Here is a 9,109-nt window from a genome sequence, read left to right as displayed (position 1 = left end):
ACTCACTCACTCACTCACTCACACACACACACACACACACACACACACACACACACACAGTGATACAACTGCATATGTATTTTCATGAAAAAGGTGTGTGTGTGTGTGTGTGTATATCTGTGAGTGTGTATGTGTGTGTGTATATATCTGTGCGTTTGTATGTGTCTCTGTGTGTGTGTGTGTGTTTGTGTGTGTGTGTTTGTGTGTGTGTCTTTCTCTCTCTCTCTCTCTCTCTGTATGAGTGTGTGTGTGTGTGTGTGTGTGTGTGTCTCTCTCTCTCTGTGAGTGTGTCTCTCTCTCTCTCTCTCTCTCTCTCTCTCTTGAAGTGATAATTGAACATGATGTAACTTTTTACTTGTGCATATATTGTGACATTTGTATTTCTTTTTGTCATAAGTAAAAGTAGGAAATGTTTAATGAAACAAAATAGACTACAGTTCTAGACTACAGTGAGAAAGCTTTGAAAGCTCAAAATTAACTTTCGACAAATATGGGGTAAAATAGTCTTATATGAGTAAGTTATTGAGTCCATCCGTTGATAAGATGGGGAAATAGGTGCTCGCTGTGTTTTTAACATTTAACAAACTCTTACATTTTGTAAACGAGACAGGCACGGCTCTCACTTTAGATAGTGCGCTCTACGTTACCACAGTAAAGTTAGCGCTTGTGCAAAACGGGGCATTTCCTTTGCGCCTTCACATTAAAAAGCATGATTAATAGCAAACGTAAGTAGGCTTTTATTTTGAAGCAGATAAAAACAGAAATATAGTTTTTCACATGAAGCGCACTAGATAGGCCTACAGCAGCATGTCTTCTGTTTTAGTGGATTTAAAAATGGTAAAAATAGACAAAGCTTTCCATTTACACTACTACCGGCTGCGCTCACACTAAAAACCTCATGAACGTTAGTGGGAGTCTTTCAGGCATTTATTTTCATTAAACATTCGTAGAGAAAGGAAAATGGTTTTTTTTTCAGAGCAGAGAGCAGAGACGGCTCTGAAGCTTTAACAGCGAGTCAGCAGTAGCCTATAGAAACAGTTTGAAATTAGCGCAGTAGAACTACTCGCAAAATATTCACAAACAATCTTTGTCATTTAGCCTACAAAGGTGAAGTAATCTATTTAATATAGGTTTAAGGTTTTATGGTTTGGGTTTTCAATGAGAGAAATAGATGTTCTAAAAATGATTGTTAAAGCAGTCAGACAGGATAGTCTATTGGTAACCGAGAAATAGGAATAGAAAGGCCTAGATATGGCTAGAGAACTTTGATTTTACATCAAGAGTAAGAAAATGCACACACCAGAGTGACCATTGAAATGGCCTCGATAAGTTATTCTGGTGCACAAACTTTGTAGAACTTACTGGACACATATAAGATGTGGTTCATTTTAAAAGAGAAATTTGTTCTCATTTCCAAAATGCACATACAAAACAAGAGTTAAGAGAGTCAACACTGTTTGGTTGATGAGTTAAAGATACGACTGAGAATACTCCTTTGAGAAATTAAATAAAGTGGAGACACCTTATCTCATTCTTCCTTGATTCAGTGTTGAACCCTTTTTAGCTCAATATACATTACACAATGCCGTGTGGAATGTTGTCTGCCCCGGGGACCGATTTCTTATTTTTATTTTATTTAGATGTTTAATACATTGGTACATTTGTTCTCGTCTCAGAGTGTGAAGAGTAGGAGTAGACCGTGGGTAGAACAACTATTTCAGGTTCCCACAGACCGTGCCTGGGAATTCACACTTTAGAGGAAATACAGGAAACCATATTGTAGCTCTAAAAAGTAGTGGCTCTAGTTTATGGCGTCTATCCTTCCTTCTACACACTCTGAGGTGACCTTTGAAGACACAGCTGGTGCGTGCTCTTTGAGTTTGAAACTTTTTACAAGTTGCCTTTACTTTCTTATAGTCTAGGTGTTCTTTCTTTTTATCTTAGTCTGTTTATATAATCAGTCTTATCTATCGTAGAAGGGTTTTTTTACTCAGCTATTTTTTTGATTCTTAGAAAGGATGGGACTGGTTAACCTGTTTTCGCGGCTTTGGTTTGAGTTTAGAAAACGTATAGGCAGTTTTGAGTCTCTGGTCCTACGGCCCAGGTTGGCCGGAGCACCCGTTAATCCTTATTTTTGTCAGTCCAACCTTTCTCTTTTGTTTAATTCAAGATACGACAGGAAAAAACGTAGGGGGTTATTGTTTAGCACGGGTCAATTTTGAGATTTGTGTCTATTCTAGCTTCCACAACATGTATTCTTTCATATTAATGTGAAAGAAGGGACCAAAAATAAGCGTTTTAAATGTTTATTTTACTATTTTTTCTTTTTTTTTCTTGCGTCTGTGTTTTGCTACAAGGGTTTGCCAAAAGTGAGCATTTTAACGTAACATACAGCAGCGCGACCGCTGTCTAAATCTTAATAACCATGGTACTGTTAGAAAGCTATGTATCTGAAGTATAAACTTATCAGATCAAAATATGGACATTTGCTTTTGATTAGTAACAAATAGTGAAAGTGTGAGGAGTGATTTGGTACAGTGAGCGCAACCTGTTTGGCTGGTGCGCGTATTGATTCGGCATCACGTGACCTGCTCATGGTTGCCGCGGGTAGTTTCAAAATCACAAAATAAAATGGTAAAAAACACCGAAAATATTCCAAACTAACACAAAATAAAGACTGATTTATGTGGATACGGACATTAGATGATTGCCTTTTGAAGGGGAGAAGTGTTAAAGACATGTAAATGATTCCGATCGATCACAGTGGAGAGACAGTCTGTTAAGCGCATGAGAGGGGGAGACAGAGGAGAGAGCGCTGCGGAGCGGCTTAACGGTGCGGCCACAGCCACAGTGGCTTGTACAATGAATCACGTTTTTTTTTCTTTGACGGCTGTTTTCTCTAATCAAGTTTATATTCAATACCCCGAGTCTGAATAAAATGTCTCGGCTTCTAGACCACTGGCGTCTATTAGACTTCCCAGTGTCATTCATTGCCCTATTTTGAAAGTTTTACACAAGCATTTGTTTATATATTGTTAGTCTGATATAGGATACATTTTCCTCCTGAAAACATGCCAAAGGTGCATTTCTAAAACGTAGGCTTACATAATATTTTTTGATTTATTAAATACAAGGAAATTGTGTCCGAAATATGTGGTGTAAAATCTTTAAAGACTAATATGTGGTAAAAATAAAATAAAGTTCTAAATCTGGCTTCATCCAACATCTGGATTCTTTGGTTTAAAAGACAGGGAAAAATCCCTATTCACTTGGGGTGACTTGCCTTAATTGAAGATGTGTGCCTTTGGGAGAATAAGTTATTATGTTTGTTTTACCTTAGTGGCTAAGACATGATTATAACGTGTTAGCTTTTATTTTTTATTTTTAAAATGGATGAATAAATAAATTATAAAAGCCTTATATCAGTAACATTAGTTTTACTTTTAGTTTTCATTTTCATCTTTGTTGGAGCTATTCATTTGTCCGATTGATTATAAAAACATTTATTAAGTTTTGATTTGATATAAAATAGTTTGATTATTCTATGTTTATGTTCTTGTTGTATTACATTACAGTTAAAGTTAATTTGAGTTTGTTCATACTTTATGTTTGCAATTAGTGGCCAGCTGTGGCGCACCAGGTGCCTATATATAGAGGTGGGCGGGCACAAGTAAGATAGGCACTGGGTAGGGTCATGGTTTTTTACCAGATACAGGAGAGAGACAAATGTGTTTTGTTTGCATGTAAAAGCCAGAAAATAAACCTTCAAAAACACAAATTCCCGACTGGACAGTGGACTCTTTTTCCCTACCCTGCGTAAGATTCGTCCCCCCAGTGCCTCAGTGGCCATTTTTATTACGTTGTTTTGTTTGATTTCTTTATTTTCAAGTTATTGTTTTATTTGAGGACAAATGGCCAATACAGTAAAAAACCTTCCCTAAAGTATTCCCCTCGACGAAAGCCCCTAAAGTGGACATTGGACAACTAAATTGTTTGGATCGCTCACCTGCTGAAACGGAAAGCCTGGCCACATAAGTAAAGACTGCAGGAGTCGCTTGGATTGCAATGTGTGTCAGATGAAGCATCCCTCAGTACTTCACATTGAGATGGAGGATAGAAGTACGTCCTTTAAAGAAATAAAAGCATCTGTGAGTTCTCCACTAAGCGTTTCACCTGGACCGCCTCAGACATGTGGGCATATAGGGGCCGGTGATGAGGACAATACTATCTTTTCCATTGTTGCAGTCAAAGTTAAAGCCTACATGAGTAACACAACTGTGCAGACGTATGCATTTCTGGACCCGGGGAGTTCCGGTACATTCTGTACAGGCAGTTTGGCAGAGAAGTTGGGCTTGAAAGGCAAGCCAGCCAACATCCTACTAAGCACAATGGGCCAACAAAGGATTGTGAGCACCACCATATTGACTGGTTTGGAAGTGTCTGGTATGGATTCCAATGATTTTATTGAGCTGCCTAATACCTTAACTCAACATACTATGCCGGTGTCAAGGCTGAATATTCCACGTCAAGAAGATGTTGAAAAGTGGTCTTATCTGAGGAATGTAAAGCTTCACAATATTGATGCAGATGTGGATTTGCTCATCGGCACTGATGCAGCTAAAGTGATGGAACCCTGGGAGCTGATAAACAGCCCAGGCGAAGGACCATACGCAGTCCGAACAAGAGTCGGCTGGGTCATTAATGGACCACTTCGTGGTGGAGATAACAACCAAGTGAAGACTGGCTGCTCTGTTGTTACAACAAACTGTATCTCTGTGACACACCTTGAAGAAATGCCCATTAAAAGTACAACAGAAATGAAAACGGGTCATTACTGCAAAGACTTACCTTTGAGAGAAGAAGACCCTGTGCTACAAAATAATCGCTGTGCCCAGCGGCTCCAGGGTTTGAAAAATAAATTTGAAAAGGATATAAAGTTTAAGCAGGAGTTGTGGAGAAGAAGCGTGAAGTGGGATGAACCAATCCCCCCCCCTTTTCTTTAAACATTTGTCCGATTGGCTCAATGATCTCCCAAGAGCTAGTGGATTCAGAGTAGAGCAATGCATTAAGCCTAAAACCTTTGGAACATCTGTGACAGCACAAATTCACAATTTGTCTGATGCCAGTGAGGCTGGGTATGGCACAGCGTCCTATCTGAGACTGCAAGATGGAACAAATCCGATGCAACTAAGAGGAGAAACAAGAGTGAATACTAGTATCAAATACGCAGATAATGCCACAAACCACATGCTGTACAGACCTCGACAGAAATACTGGATCAGTATTGCCAGTAATGCATGCAAGAAGGACAAAGCAGGGCTTATCAAAGAAGAAACTTCTCTCAAGGAGATGTTGTCATCATTGCTGACGCTACAGCCTCAAGAGGATCCTGGTTGAGTGGCAGAGTTCTTGGAACAAGGTCGGACTCCAAAGGATTGGTCTGCTCCGTCTTCATCCAAACCAAGGTGTTGGAAAGACCTGTGACCAAGATATGCCTTCTCCTGGAGGCTACGGCATTAGACAATGGACAATATTCTTTCTTTTTCTCCATCTATCCTGTCTTCAATCTTTATTGTTCTCTTTCAGCACAACCCATCCAGCTATCGGGAAGAATAGAATATAGTCTAAGACTTAGGGGCAGATAGAGAGAATAGCTCCCCTTATGGGTTTAAGTAATTGTGTGTTTACACTTTCCCCAATTAGGGGCCAGAATGTTGGAGCTATTCATTTGTCCGATTGATTATAAAAACATTTATTAAGTTTTGATTTGATATAAAATAGTTTGATTATTTTATGTTTATGTTCTTGTTGTATTACATTACAGTTAAAGTTAATTTGAGTTTGTTTATACTTTATGTTTGCAATTAGTGGCCAGCTGTGGCGCACCAGGTGCCTATATATAGAGGTGGGCGGGCACAAGTAAGATAGGCACTGGGTAGGGTCATGGTTTTTTACCAGATACAGGAGAGAGACAAATGTGTTTTGTTTGCATGTAAAAGCCAGAAAATAAACCTTCAAAAACACAAATTCCCGACTGGACAGTGGACTCTTTTTCCCTACCCTGCGTAAGATTCGTCCCCCCAGTGCCTCAGTGGCCATTTTTATTACGTTGTTTTGTTTGATTTCTTTATTTTCAAGTTATTGTTTTATTTGAGGACAAATGGCCAATACAATCTTCATTTTATTTACTACTGAAATTGTGAGTGATTTTCTCATTTCTATTCTTCTCTAGAAGATTTTAGTTTTGCTACCTGATATTATGTGAGTACCCTATGAATATAGCATACGAGCATAACACCAGTTTCTATCTTTATTTTTATCTTTATTTTATTGATGGATTACTTAAAGGCACTACGAGTAAGATGGCACGTTGGCGTCCCCTTTGGACAAAAGCGGTAGTATTTTTACGACGCCCGCTGTCGCAAATGCTCGTGCCAGGCGCGTGAGCGTGGACTGAGAAGGGCGCAATATAGTGCATGTTCGTGTGTTGAAAGTGTGAGGACTCTTTTCGGCTCCGTGAGAGTGGTTTTGACACTGCATCAACTAATGCCAGTCAGTACACACACCTGCTTGCAATGAGTTGATTCAGCAGCGTCACCTAACTACTCTCTCTCTCACGGAGCTGTGTCCTCACAGAAAGCGAATGAATGAGAGACGGCAGTTAGTAGACTATGGATCACGATGAGGTAATGTGTTTGTGTTGTTGATGTAAATAATGACTATTTCAGATAATGGTTATCTGATGATGTTGAAGCAAAGCAAACTTTGTGTTAGTACCAACCGCTCATTCATTTAGCAGTCTAGTTTCGCTCTCGTGAAATTGTATACACGTTGCTTGGCAACGTCCTCCCGCCCGCCTATCACTCACTCTCCCTTTTCGCTTTTCTTCATTGCATTCTCTTTTTTTTCTTTGATGGTTCAGCCCCGTTATCAGTCATTTATGACGACAAATAACTGTCTCAAACAAGGCTCCCGCTCCCCTTCCCTCACCTGGAGGGATAGGCTTCTCAAATCGCGTTGCAGCGCCACACTGAAATCTGCAACCAATACGGATATGTGACCATAGAGCCTGCACGAGCGAACCGAAAATCGGACTGGGTGTGCGACCAGACCAAAAGCAGTAATAAAAACTATATAAAAACGTCTTTCTTTGCACTGATGGTCTCGTTTGCTGTTAAAGGTAATTTATGATTATCAGAGGAAACATGAGGTTGTTTAAAAGATATTTAAATGTTACTCGTATCTGCTTTAAGTTTGATTTGCTACTTTTCTTTTAGTTTTCGATGGTGAGACATTCTCACTCTCCTTATGACAGATGGCTGTAGTGCCTCTTCACTAAGCAATAGGCTCTCTATATTCCAATACGAATCAATAGGATCCTTTCTAAAAGTCCTAAATACAACTTTATCAGCAGCCTTAGTTGGTGAATTGCATTTTCCTCTTACATTGAGTAGCCTATTATATCACAACCATTTGTAGACTTTTAGTCTGCAGAAGAAATTGGGAGGCTTCTGGGCCTGCTAGACCTCTGACACATAGGTGTGACTTGATAGCTACGTCTCAGGCTGTGACACCACCAATCTGACCATCTCCTGTTCCATCTGGGTGAACTACACCATGTCTCCTGGAGGGGAAGAATCGTTCGCTTGCTGAGTGCTGTGTTCCATGGCACTCTTAAAGAGGACCTATTATACTACTTTTCTGGTCTTAATTTCTTGTTTTACACTGCTATAGAGCAACCTGACACGAATCACATCACAAAAAACTATGTAGATTTTCGGGAAGCTCTTTCTCTTATTTTGGCGATCCAGCACGTCCTGTCAACACTTGAGTGTGTGTGCTTCGGCAATCTCCGCTCCCTCCGCCTGTGATCGGCCATCTCCGCTCCCCCCCCCCCCCCCTCCTGCAAACCCCACTCCGTTGTGATTGGTTACCTTCCTTCCGGAACACTTTCAGTGGCGGGAAGAGCGAGCATGGACCTATAAGGGCGCGAGGCAGACGCGAACAGGGAAGTGACAGCATTACCATACATGGAAACATCCGCGTGGTGACTTCACAAAGTTACATGCGACGTCACAAAGTTACGGAAGGGTAGACCGCTTTGAACACGTGACTTCTCGACTGGCTAGAATAGTGTTTAGTGCTCTGCACAGACACCCCAGACGGTCAGCAGGGAATACGTCGAAATGCATGTAAGTCATTATTTGATAATTTAGTATGGTTAAGCATGACTATGAATCATCATAACAACGTTTATAGGTCATAAAAGTTAAAAAGCATCATAGGTCCGCTTTAATAGTCGGTGGGGGCCCATCAACTATCCTGCTGTGGCGTCATTCTTGTCATGCAGTGGGCCTTTCTGCATCTGCCTGTCTTCTTGCTCTCAACTGGGCGCGACAAGTCTTCTATGATGTGGGCTAGGGGCAGGTGTACTATTCTAAGATCAGAAGTTCTGGGGACTGTTGGGAAGATGTCCTTTATGCTAAGCTTGGAGAAGATATCAAAGTGTGTAAACCTGGGGACAAGGGTTGCCATCTTGCATATTGAGCAGAAACTCAAATACTGACTCATCTACATCGTGATTGAAGAAGGGGCTGAAAAAGGCCAAAAATACTATTTTTTTTAAAGTTAAGATCGTCGTGGGACTGTGTTTTAAATTTTTTTTTGGACATTACAAACTTATGAACTTTTGATTGTACTGTCTGATGAACTCTTTACTCTGAATGGTGTCAGGATGTCATGGTTTTCTTACAGGTGTACTCTAATGTGTTTTGCTAAATGTTTCTTCATCTGTACGGTTGTGTCATGGTTGTATTAGCCTATTTAACTGAGGGGAGTCTTTTAGTATTGTGTAGGCCTATACCCTTTGAGGTTGCTTATATTATCTTTAGTTTTTTTTATTTGAAAAGGTTTTAGGTAATCTGTCACTTACTTATTTTAACTTTTTGATCTGGTGTTGTGTTTATGCTCTCTGAATTGGGTTTTACCTTTATGAATGTTATAATTACTATATTATTACGTTTATGCTTTTCTTTTTTGTAGATCCTTTTTCTGGATAGTGTATTCTACTTTATGCTTGTGATTTAAGGCAATTTTCTATGGATCGGTT

The sequence above is a fragment of the Ammodytes marinus genome (genome assembly GCF_949987685.1).
Source record: "Ammodytes marinus genome assembly, chromosome: 24".
Classification (NCBI taxonomy): domain Eukaryota; kingdom Metazoa; phylum Chordata; class Actinopteri; order Uranoscopiformes; family Ammodytidae; genus Ammodytes; species Ammodytes marinus.
This window is presented reverse-complemented; position numbering follows the sequence as displayed.